Source organism: Euprymna scolopes, chromosome 29 (genome assembly GCF_053919585.1).
Source record: "Euprymna scolopes isolate OS-2025 chromosome 29, ASM5391958v1, whole genome shotgun sequence".
NCBI classification, from domain to species: domain Eukaryota; kingdom Metazoa; phylum Mollusca; class Cephalopoda; order Sepiida; family Sepiolidae; genus Euprymna; species Euprymna scolopes.
Genome location: NC_136510.1, coordinates 4,324,179 through 4,337,799, shown reverse-complemented (window position 1 = coordinate 4,337,799; position 13,621 = coordinate 4,324,179). Strand labels below are relative to the sequence as shown.

At 33.0% G+C, this 13,621-nt stretch overlaps 1 non-coding gene across 1 annotated transcript; it reads right to left on the bottom strand.

Annotated features, from left to right (window-relative positions):
* Nucleotides 1–8,079: 8,079 nt before the first annotated feature.
* On the bottom strand, nt 8,080–8,152 carry Trnar-acg (transfer RNA arginine (anticodon ACG)). The gene has a single exon. It is a non-coding gene; the product is annotated as a tRNA-Arg (tRNA).
* Between the last annotated feature and the right edge of the window lie 5,469 nt (nt 8,153–13,621).

Here is a 13,621-nt window from a genome sequence, read left to right as displayed (position 1 = left end):
AATGTTGCATCTTTTATCTCATCGTCATAATGTTGCATCTTTTATCTCATCGTCATAATGTTACATCATTTATCTCATCGTCATAATGTTGCATCTTTTACCTCATCGTCATAATGTTGCATCTTTAATCTCATCGTCATAATGTTGCATCTTTTATCTCATCGTCATAATGTTGCATCTTTTATCTCATCGTCATAATGTTGCATCTTTTATCTCATCGCCATAATGTTGCATCTTTTACCTCATCGTCATAATGTTGCATCTTCAATCTCATCGTCATAATGTTGCATCTTTTATCTCATCGTCATAATGTTGCATCTTTTATCTCATCGTCATAATGTTGCATCTTTTATCTCATCGTCATAATGTTACATCATTTATCTCATCGTCATAATGTTACATCTTTTACCTCATCGTCATAATGTTGCATCTTCAATCTCATCGTCATAATGTTGCATCTTCAATCTCATCGTCATAATGTTGCATCTTTAATCTCATCGTCATAATGTTGCATCTTTTATCTCATCGCCATAATGTTGCATCTTTTATCTCATCGTCATAATGTTGCATCTTTTATCTCATCGTCATAATGTTACATCATTTATCTCATCGCCATAATGTTGCATCTTTTACCTCATCGTCATAATGTTGCATCTTTAATCTCATCGTCATAATGTTGCATCTTTTATCTCATCGCCATAATGTTGCATCTTTTATCTCATCGCCATAATGTTGCATCTTTTATCTCATCGTCATAATGTTACATCATTTATCTCATCGCCATAATGTTGCATCTTTTACCTCATCGTCATAATGTTGCATCTTTAATCTCATCGTCATAATGTTGCATCTTTTATCTCATCGTCATAATGTTGCATCTTTTATCTCATCGTCATAATGTTGCATCTTTTATCTCATCGTCATAATGTTACATCATTTATCTCATCGCCATAATGTTGCATCTTTTACCTCATCGTCATAATGTTGCATCTTTAATCTCATCGTCATAATGTTGCATCTTTTATCTCATCGCCATAATGTTGCATATTTTACCTCATCGCCATAATGTTGCATCTTTTATCTCATCGCCATAATGTTGCATCATTTATCTCATCGCCATAATGTTGCATCTTTTATCTCATCGTCATAATGTTGCATCTTTTACCTCATCGTCATAATGTTGCATCTTTAATCTCATCGTCATAATGTTGCATCTTTTATCTCATCGCCATAATGTTGCATATTTTACCTCATCGCCATAATGTTGCATCTTTTATCTCATCGCCATAATGTTGCATCTTTTATCTTATCGCCATAATGTTGCATCTTTTATCTCATCGCCATAATGTTGCATCTTTTATCTCATCGCCATAATGTTGCATCTTTTATCTCATCGCCATAATGTTGCATCTTTTATCTCATCGCCATAATGTTGCATCTTTTATCTCATCGCCATAATGTTGCATCTTTTACCTCATCGCCATAATGTTGCATCTTTTATCTCATCGCCATAATGTTGCATCTTTTATCTCATCGTCATAATGTTGCATCTTTTATCTCATCGCCATAATGTTGCATCTTTTATCTCATCGTCATAATGTTGCATCTTTTACCTCATCGCCATAATGTTGCATCTTTTATCTCATCGCCATAATGTTGCATCTTTTACCTCATCGCCATAATGTTGCATCTTTTACCTCATCGCCATAATGTTGCATCTTTTATCTCATCGCCATAATGTTGTATCTTTTATCTCATCGCCATAATGTTGCATCTTTTATCTCATCGTCATAATGTTGCATCTTTTATCTCATCGCCATAATGTTGCATCTTTTATCTCATCGTCATAATGTTGCATCTTTTACCTCATCGCCATAATGTTGCATCTTTTATCTCATCGCCATAATGTTGCATCTTTTACCTCATCGCCATAATGTTGCATCTTTTACCTCATCGCCATAATGTTGCATCTTTTATCTCATCGCCATAATGTTGTATCTTTTATCTCATCGCCATAATGTTGCATCTTTTATCTCATCGCCATAATGTTGTATCTTTTATCTCATCGCCATAATGTTGTATCTTTTATCTCATCGCCATAATGTTGCCTCTTTTATCTCATCGCCATAATGTTGTATCTTTTATCTCATCGCCATAATGTTGCATCTTTTACCTCATCGCCATAATGTTGCATCTTTTACCTCATCGCCATAATGTTGCATCTTTTATCTCATCGCCATAATGTTGTATCTTTTATCTCATCGCCATAATGTTGCATCTTTTATCTCATCGCCATAATGTTGTATCTTTTACCTCATCGCCATAATGTTGCATCTTTTATCTCATCGCCATAATGTTGCATCTTTTATCTCATCGCCATAATGTTGCATCTTTTACCTCATCGCCATAATGTTGCATCTTTTATCTCATCGCCATAATGTTGTATCTTTTATCTCATCGCCATAATGTGACATCTTTTATTTCATCGCCATAATGTTGCATCTTTTACCTCATCGCCATAATGTTGCATCTTTTATCTCATCGCCATAATGTTGCATCCCTGTGCCTTGTTTACACGCATTTTAATAAAATGTGCTCTGATGAACTCATAGCACTTGCATACTCCGACTAAACCAACGAACAGCAAAATCCCCACCCTTCACTCTTGAAATCCCCGGATGCTGAAAAACCGTTTACTCTAATAGTGTATTCCCTCGAACTGTGAGACTTTGGAATTCCTCCCAATTAGCTGGTTTTCTGACTCTACAAACATGCAGTAGTTTAAATGTAATGCGAACAAACATCTCGCTACTCCACAGTCCGCCATTAGACACGATCCAAAATCATAATCCCGTAAACCCCTAAGAGGCAATATTCAATTCATTTGGGTAAAAAAATTTTTAAAATTCTTTTATTTTCTTTGTGATTTCGTTTTACAGTTTTTTGCTTATTTTTTCCCTGAACTCAATTACTGGAATAAAATTTGACTCGTCACATGCATACATTTTTGGTGATGAGAAATAAAAAAAAAAAAAATTAAAAGTAAAGGACGCGTTGTATCCCTTGCATTCAATGCTACTTGACTTAAAAACAAAAAGAAAACATTTTGTTTGTGATATTTTTTGAGATTACGATTGATTATATATCAATAGGAGAGCGTGTGTGGTATTTATTTTGTGTGTATCGCTGATACCCAAATAACTGTCGTTTAATTGGTATGGACTTCTATTTCTTGTCATAAATAATTTTACCAAGAATTCTTCATGAGTTTTGGTTTCGGTTTCGATTATAACTGATGGTACTTAAGTCATCTATTTTTTTTTTAATGAATAATTTTACCAAAAATTCCTCATAAGTTTTGCTTTTTGGTTTTGATATAGCTGATGGCACTCAAGTAATTTATTTTTTCATAAATAATTTTACCAAGAATTCTTTATAAGTTTTCGTTTCGGTTTCGATTATAGCTGATGCACCCAAGTCATATGAATATATATTTTTTTATTTTTGAAATCGCAACTTTATAATATATATAAATCGACAGAACATTAACTCTATAATAATATATACAAAATCTGCATCAATTAAAATACCACAATTAAGCGTACTTTACGACCGGGCTACGCCGGGCGTCTCTGCTAGCTTAGAATTTGCAGAAAGAACTACAATATCAGAAGGTCTCTATTTCCACTGAACATCTTAAGAATGCCAGCATTAATATATTACATATGAATGAGTGCTCTGTTGAATTTCCACAAGCCCCTTTAGTTATTATTATTTGCTTTATTCGTACTACTGCTCTCATCTTTAGTGTTATTCTCACAACGTTTCGGTTGATGGAAACCCCGACTTTTTTATGGTGTAGTTAACAAAATTTTCGAATCTGCAAGGAATTTAGAACAGAACTCTTTGTTTAATCTACAGTAGTAGCATGCTTTCAATCTCTCAACCATGTCTAGGTAGAAATCTTAAGTAATTCACTATTGTATTCTTATTATCACCCGGACTGAGGATTGAACCTTCAACCTACAAAACCGTGTAACTCACAACTAAATCTTACCAAGAACTAATCTATAATATATATCTCACCTGTATGTATGTATGTATGTATGTATGTATGTATGTATGTATGTATGTATGCCTAAAACTTTCGACAGAGGCGACGGATTTTCACGAGATTGGTATCGTTTTGAAGCTGAACCCTTCGGACGACAAATATCGAAAAATTGGTTAAAAACATTAATTCCTTCACCTTCAACTGGGCACTTTTCTACAGGGAGGGGGTCACTTTTTTTCGCCGATATTTTCGAAATTCATTGCCGCTTGAAAAATGTTAATCGATAAACCTAACCCTAACTACCTCTCAGGAATAAATATACAACCATGTCACTCCACATGTACGCATGTTTCTAAACAAAAGACATTTTCATTAGAAAAATTATATTGATGAAAAGATAAAAAAATGAATATGCTTTCCATAATCAGAATATGAAAATTTATCGATTATAATCACCGGTGATATCATGTAATGCTAAAGAGTAGTTTAAAGTTAAGAGATTGATTGTTTCCCCAGAAATAAATGAAGATCAGTAAATTCTATAATTTTAATCTCGTTTTATTTCTTTATTATTTGCAATTTTCAATAAAAATAAAGTAAAGCTTAGTCTTTGCTATGAATGAATGTCCGGAACGATAGTAAAGTTTAATTACATTTTTGTGGCATCTTTTATTTATAAAATTGTTAGGTGAAAGTACAGAATAGCTAAAATTTCCCTCTTCCAACTTTTAGAATGTCCTTCTAAATAATAATATTAATACATCGCAGTCTTTAAACTACACAAGTACCGAAAATTAATATCATTATTGAATTCCTTATAGTTGTTTGATCTTAGTATAGAGCTTTCCTTTCAATTGTACCCTAGTGAGAGAGAGAGAGAGAAGAGAGAGAAGAGAGAGAGAGCACATTTATTTCGATGCCTCTGTTCAGTCTCGAAAGACAAAGGATACCTCCTGTAGGTGCAGCTGCATCATTCAGGTAGTAGTTTTATATAGACTGATGTGGTTCTCAGTTGATTGACTGTCTTATTGTGTGAGATATATACTTGAGAGTCCAAAGAATATTCTGTTGGCACAATCTTAATCATGAATCCAGTAATTTTGGTAAGTTTTTAACGCTTAAGTTATTTAATTATTTTTTTTCCGATTTTGATACCACAAAGATTTCATTCGGCTTTTATCGGCTGTTTTTGTAAACTGCCGGAAGTTGCTGACCTCAGCACAGGTCGTAAACTACATAAGTACCTGCATTGACATTTATTTCACAGAAGAGAGTAGTGTTGCGATGATTAATCAGAATCAGAAAAATTTGTGTATTTTCCGATGCCAAAAACGATTCCTTTAATTATCTTTTTTTATTATTCGATTTTATTTAAAACAAAATCTTCCACTGCCTGTAGTAATAAATATTTGTCGATTTTAAACTACCAGTAAAGCTAAAATCTGCGGGTCATCCCTAACGCCACAAGTGTGCTTTTACGTTTGAGAAAATAGGTGCACATATAACGTGTTTTGCAGTAATTAGGAACAAATAACGATTATATAGTTAAATATTTAGAGATTTATAAAGAATTGGAATCAGGAATTTAGAATCGGTAATTGTATTGGAATCGGGAAAAATATTGGAACTGTCCCATCACTAAACGGGAGATTAACAATAAATACTTGAAAACATTGTGCTTTAACAACAAGATTAATTAAACAAAAATATATCAAAATATCATAATTTCCTCTGGTCAGTCCTAAAAAAACAATGGATACCCCCTGTAAAGGTAGCGGCACATGTAATTACGAGGCAAGTGTTGCACAATCTCCAACCACACCTCTCCTGAATCGGCACTGCTTGAGTCCAATGCGAAAGAGAAGTCAGGACGACTGAAAACAATGCTAAGATAAGCGGAAACCACATACAGCACTTGGTAGTCCCAAATAGTCACCCATTTAATACTGATCAGGCTAAACGTTGCTTAACTTCGGTAATCCATCGAATACCGGTGTGCCAACGTGATTATGCTGTGATTAGACCAGATTTTTATTGCAAATAAATTTAAGTATAGAATCGAACGTGTATTTTGTTTTTACCTTAAACTTAACTTTATCCTAATTATCTCCCTTTTTACAAAAACACTCTTTATTATTCGATCATATGGCTCAGTATCTCATTGACTAACCAAATCGATAATCAATTGTTAATCTTTTGGGCCATTAATCCGATGAAATACTCGTGCCAATGGGGAATAATCTGACCTTGTCCTCAGATTACAAATTCCTTTCGGGTTTAATTACGGAGATTAAATCACGTGATGCATGAAAGGGCGAATTTGAGAAATATTTAACATTTTGATGATGCAATCGCAATTTCGTTAACAGACACATCTCTTGTAAATATTACAAAAATATCTATTCTGCAAATTTTTACGTGTATTCGCTTTATATATATATGTGTGTGTGTGTGTGCATTAATGTAGTATTACCTGCATTTGACGCGTTGCACATTAATTGAAATTAGGAATTTCGTATGTAAATGAATATGTTTATAGGGCTAAAAAGCAACGCATATATATTTTTTTATATAAACAAATTAATTTTTTTAAATAATAAATTTTTTCATGTAAAAAAAAAGAAAATATATGCGTTGTTTTTAGCCTCCCAAACGTATTCATTTATATACGTAATTCTTTTATATACCAGTCAAACGATTCGAACTCGGCAACCCGAGACATCTCTGGCTCGCTTAGCAAAGACCGTGTCCATTCGGCAACCATTAACCGCGTAAAATAACGTTGAATTTAAACATTTTAGTTTAAATGTTCTTTACATCAGTCAGACGGTGATCTATTCGTTATACGATGATCTATGCATAATATATATATATATATATATATATATATATATATATATTAGTGAATGAAAGACAAAGGTCTATATTCCAAAGTTCATAATGTTGAACATCTTATAATTTATTCCTTTAATGCACTTGACATTTACAATTCTTAACAGTATCTGTTTCGTAGCACAAAATCAATCACTTGATTATTATATCAATTAGTTAATCTATTTTGCCCTTAATTCATCAAAAGAAATAGCAACAATCAATCCATCAAAATGAAATACAGTCTGTTTTGACATGATCAAAAATCCGAAAATTGGAAGAGAAGCTCTAAATACCTTTTAATATGTTTCCATTACGCCATTTTGAATTTAGAAATGAAGTCACTAAAACCATCTATTCGTACTAACAAGTTCTATTAATTTAGGTATATTCTGCCAAAAATGTTCTATTTAATAATTAGTAAATTTATTAATTATGATTAATGTATCGATATTCACGAAAATAACATCAATAATTATAATCTGTTGCACATGTTTTTATAGACGAAACTAAAAATAAAAAAGTCTGTTTACAATTTACGGTTATATTAAATTATGCATTAATTTGAACTTGAAACTATACTTAATTAACCTCACTTATCCGTTATAATCAAGTTTATTATTATTTCAATTATAATTCTTAGTATTAGTAAAGTCTAAACCTATAATTACGTATGGTTGAGATTTATAATTTCGCTAAATAATCCTTTACCGTCAATTGTTTACCTTAAGCGAAAAAAGTTAAAATTAATTTAATTTTTCGTATGATAGTTACCGCCCTTTGACCAAATCCATCGATATATAAACTAAATTTTTTATCATTCATTCTTAACACTTTGCATCCTTTAATTCCACTAATAAGTAATGTCTATACAGTTTTAATGTCTTTCACTTAATATTATTCTATGATTAATTAAGTGTATATTATAAACTAGCAGCTGCACCGCGTCGGCACACACAACACCGAGTCAAACACAAAATCGAGTACACTCAACATCAAGTACACTCAACATCATCTTACCATCAATGGTTACCTTGTGAACTCGGAGTATGGGAAATTTCTATATGCACAAAACAAAATCACTGAAAAAACAAAAATAACTAAGGGTAAGGATAATGAGTAAACGTTGGATAAAATGATGGTTAAAATTATTACGAACTTGCCAGGATTCGAACCTGGAACCTTCTGATCCGTAGTCAGAAGCGTTATCCATTGCGCCACAAGTCCTGTGTGTACGCCGAAAGATGTTACCGCGACTGTATACGTTGTACATGGGCAGGTAACTTTTTCGACAAAGTTTCGAAACGGCCGCAAACCCCTTATTTCGAGTTTTTTGTGTGACTCGGCGTTGTCTGTTATGAATCATAGATAAAGACAATCTATGGACTCACACATTCCAGATGAATGCTTTCGAAAGTTTTATTGGTTTATATACACACATAAAAAAAAATAAATAAATAAGTAAACATCTTCCGTTTGTCTGTTTCCCACCTGACTACAACTTGGATGTCTTCAAGTCCAAACAAATTCCTGATAAACCGCCCCCTTATCTAACCGCCCCCTTAAGTAAGACTCTTTATCAAATCTCCATTACTAACGATTACTACGATATTATCCCATTGATTACTATACACGCGATAACCCTTATCCTCGGGTGGCTTCCAGGCCTTGATAAGTGGTGAATACCATGTAAAAAAAATTGGAATTTTATTAATAGCATTGATTAATTAACTATACGTTGAATATAAAATGTTAGTTTTAAAACTATTTCAATCGATAGTCATAAGTCGTTAAGTTATAATTAATTTCTGCTTAATATCTAATTATAAATTGATTAGTTCTTACATCTACATTCATTTTTTTATTTATCAATAGTATCTTTATTATAATCATTATTTTGAAAGTAATACTTTAAAGTTCACATTTTACATACTTTTACTAATTACCCTCAAATCCTTATTGACTGGATGAAACACTCATACACATACAACTACATTTACATTTCACTATTCGAAAAAAATGATTTATCCCTACTTATATTCCGGCTATTCTCATTGGCTGAGACCCTAGCGACGATAAAAAATTATAATTGATTTAAAACAATGTGTGTAATAAAAGGTGAAGGTATAACTACATGTAGTTATGAATATGAGCGCGGTAGAATGTTTCATTTGGTTTAACATGCATAAACTTAATGTTTCACGTAGAATGTGTCATGTTAATGTTTCACGTAGATTGACCGGCCATATTTGATAAGAGTTGACGTATTCGTTGTTTTTATGAATGTGTGTGATCTGGATTAATAGAATTTTAAGGTATCAGTCAATGAGAAGGTGAGGGTATAACTACTTAAATTTATTAATTTTTTATTTAGTTGAATATGCATAAAAGTAATGTTTCGTGTAGATTGAACGGCCATATTGAATAAGATTTGACGTATTCGTTTTTCATATGAATGTGTGTAATCCGGAATAATAGAGTTTTAGGTCTCAGCCAATGATGTGTGTGTGTATGAGTGTTTCATCCAGTTAATAATGATGTCAGCCAATGATGTATGTGTATGACTGGGGGCGGTGGGATGACATTTGTTTTAGAGGGAAAAAGTACGGACTACTTTGTTTAAAGGTCTTGGCGATTGAGATGATGTCGCTCGTAGGAAATAAGGTAGGATTTTATTATAACGAATAAATGTGTACGTAACGGCGTTCGAAAGTTACATAAGATGGTGGTCAATAGTTGAGACATAATAAATTTGTATCTGGCATTTGTTATTGCAAACCTACGGTGATTTGGTCCAGAGGTGAATTTCTGTAATCATTTTATTATGTAGTGGATTAATAATTTTATTTTTATTAATTATTCAATTATTTTATTTATCATTATTGATTTAATTTTTTTTATTAATTTAATTATTTTATTTTTTTATTAAAACTCATATGTTCCTTACAACTACAATTTTATTTCTTAAAAATTTAAAACGAAAATTACTTTACTGCATTCCGGACAACACCGGATAGACACAGCCAGTTGCTGCTGTTTTACGAGGTTTTATTGTTCTCATCAGTCAACCAGCATCCAGTCACTTCATTTTGGGAGAACGGAATCGTTGTCATAAAATACACCTCGCGGTTCAAAATAAAAGGAAAAAAAATCGCCATTCACCCATAGCCTCCTAGTGGCATAACTTCCTTGCACGTAATTCTAACTGAACTTCCAATGGAAAATGTCACTTTACTATATTTACGTGGACATTTCGATTCGGACATTATTTTTTGACATCCGCATCGAAAGATTAATTGTGAATATGTTAAATGTTTCAAGAATGTTCGTGCATTTTTATAGGTGTATGTGTGTGTATGTGTTTGTATGTGTGTATGTGTGTGTATGTGTGTGTATGTGTTTGTATGTGTGTGTATGTGTGTATGTATGTGTTTGTATGTGTGTATGTATGTGTGTGTATGTGTGTATGTATGTGTTTGTATGTGTTTGTATGTGTGTGTATGTTGCACATCTCTGTATTAAGGTATCCAGGCATCTGCTCCATATCTAGTACATCATATTCAGCATCTGTATAGAGTTCAAATATTGGTTACTCGAATAGCGCAGGGTTTATCGGATTTGCCCTATAACAGTCGACTCAAAAAGTTAAAAAAATTTTCTCCCTAGAGCGCCGATGGTTACGTCGTGATCTTATTTTAGCCTACAATCACATCAATGGTCATTGCGATAATAAACCCCAGAGTCTATTATTGACTTTTGCACCTGGAAGAGGTTTATGCGGACACTGCATAAAACTTACGTAACCAATTGTGTGTTTGTGCGGATGCGCTCATGGTGTTTGCTATGAAATTGAGTTAATTTGCGACAAAGTTTTGTAATCCTCGAAATAAGTTATAATCCGAAGAAGCTAGATCAGGACAATATCAACACCCGTGATATCAGCATCCGTGATATCAGCATTCCAAGAAAGTTTAAACACTGACTACCTGAATGATGCAGAGTCTATCGGATCTGCTCTATGAAAGGTTCGTTTTTTATTAGCTATTCTTCCAAAATATAAAGGAGGCGCCATTTCTATCTCTGGATTGCTCCGCCTATCATTGATCCTTATTTTGAGTATTTAGCAAGAAAGTAATACCAATTTTTGAATTTTTGGTATGACACGACCGAGGATTGAACCCTGATTGCCTGATCCATTTGCGAACATGGTAATCATCATGTCAGGATTAATCTAACAAAGAACGAGAATTCGATTTCGCATAAACAATAAAGGTTTGTTAACTTCATTTATCATTTACAATCCTCTCATAATATTATTCATCGTCAAATCACTGTTAGACTATGGTGTCCAGATCTCTTCTGTATATCTAATACGTGATATTAAGTACCTGTAGAGAGTTCAAAGACTGGTTACTCGAATGGTGCAGAGTCTACCAGGTCTACTCTATGAAAACGACTCAAAAAGTTTAAACTGTTCTCCAATGAGTGTCGACGATTATGCAATGATTTTTAAAAATATAATCTCATCAAAATGCACATTATGCCTTCCTGCACCAGAAAGAGGTCTATGCGGATACTACATGAAACATTTCACCGCCGAACTTTGAAATAGACTTTTTAGTTAAGTAATAAATGCACTAGCAATCCTGGGTTACTGTGTCTTCTCATGTATAAATGTTTATCACAGTTTCGCTACATGGAAATTGAAGCGAGATTGCTTCATTTTTCCCAATTGAATTAAATTGAATTGAAAGCATGCACTGCTATGAATGTGTCGCTTCATTGACCTACTTATTTAAAAAAAAAATTTTAATTACATTTTTACCCCAAACAAGGAACATTGCCACTTTGATGCAGGGGGCTACTATCAGGGACATAAGCTACAGGGGTACTATGTAGGGAGTTGGGCCTCAAGATATCGGTTAAGGAATATTGCTTAATTTGCCACCTGTATGCGCTAACGGTAGCCCACACTCGCGCAGTGTATGGCTACGTGGAATTAAAATAATTTCGCATAGTTATTATTATAAATCCGTTTTGTGTAATCCAATTAGGAGAGAAAGACAATAGGTAAATCCGGAGCTCAAAGCTAACATTATGGATGGGGTGGGGGGAGCGGTTAGCATAGATTTGTGTTTTTGTCGAGCCTCACCAAACCAACACACAAGCTGACATAAACATAAAGAGAGAAACACGTATACACATTCATACGCACACGTGCATGTATATATATATATATATATATATATATATATATATATATATATATATATATATATAAGTGAACGTGTCTGTCTGTGTACATTTCTTTACGCAATAACTTTGTCAATTTTAAGTCTACAGACTCGAAATTTGATATACAGAGTACTGAGATTTGGGAAAATCTTTGTGATCCGTTTTCGGCCCAAAATTTGGCTGTTAAGAGGTTAAAGTTCAACGATTTGACCTCTGAGAACTCTACCAAACTCCTCCGACAATTTGGGGTCTAAACACTTGAAACTTTAGATAAAGGTTTCTTTGACATGGATCTAACTTAATAACTTGATTTGAGCTCCAAACAATGAATTTTAAAGGGTCATAATAGGAGTCAAAGTTTTAAAAAATTTACCATTTTTTTTTTTTTTGCTCAGCAGCATACACTTCCAAACACCCGGGCAACGACGGGCACCCATGCTAGTATATATGTATATATATATATATATATATATATACATTTGTTCACTGTTTCTAGGAAAAAAAATACTTCAAAGTGCTTGATTACAAAGAAAAATATTCAATATAAGAGTTTACTATTTATATATTTAAAACTGCACAGAAGGTCAGAAAAAAACATTGGTAAAGTGAATAAATTGATCAATTTATTTACTTTTCATTTTTAGACGTAATCCACTACGCTAGTTTACTCTAATTTATTATTTTCTCTAATCATAAAATGTAGATATGCATATAGACATCTAATTTACATAATGAAAACACGCTGCTCTCGCCCATCATTATATATAGCGCCAAATCATCCGACCCTCTCGTCAATGACCATCTCTCTTGAAAAAGCTCGCATAAATCGGGCGAAACGTTGAGTATTCAGGTCCTTCCACCTCCATTCTAATTTATATCGTCGGATTTAATCCAGCTCAAGAATCATATATATATATATATATATATATATATATATATATATATATATATATATATATATATATATATATAGTTTTATTTTCATACGAATGAACACCACGCAAGCTTTTTTATATCATCCGGGCCTTTAAGGAATACATCTAGGCCTTTACGGAATACATCCGGACGACCACCAATTCTCGAATCGTCAATTGGTGTTCATTTGTATGAAAATAAAACTTGTGGCCAATCATATTCTGATGAATGTTTCCGCATTTTACATAAAGCCCGGAACAAACAGCACCTCAACATTTTGGAGGCCGTCAGTGTGCTGATGCGCAAACCAGCTTTATGTAGACAAAAAGAACTTTCACATAAATTAGAGTTATTTAAAGAACTCTAAAAAAAAAAAAAAAAAAGTCTACATGTACGTTGGTTTTTCTGTTTTGTCTATATTTATTTGTAGACAACGGATTTTCTTAATTATATATAATTTTTTTTTCTTTTCTTGACTTCATCTCCTCCCCTTTTTTCCATTCTCATTCGTTAATTTAATGCAACTTACGGACGAGATCTATTGAA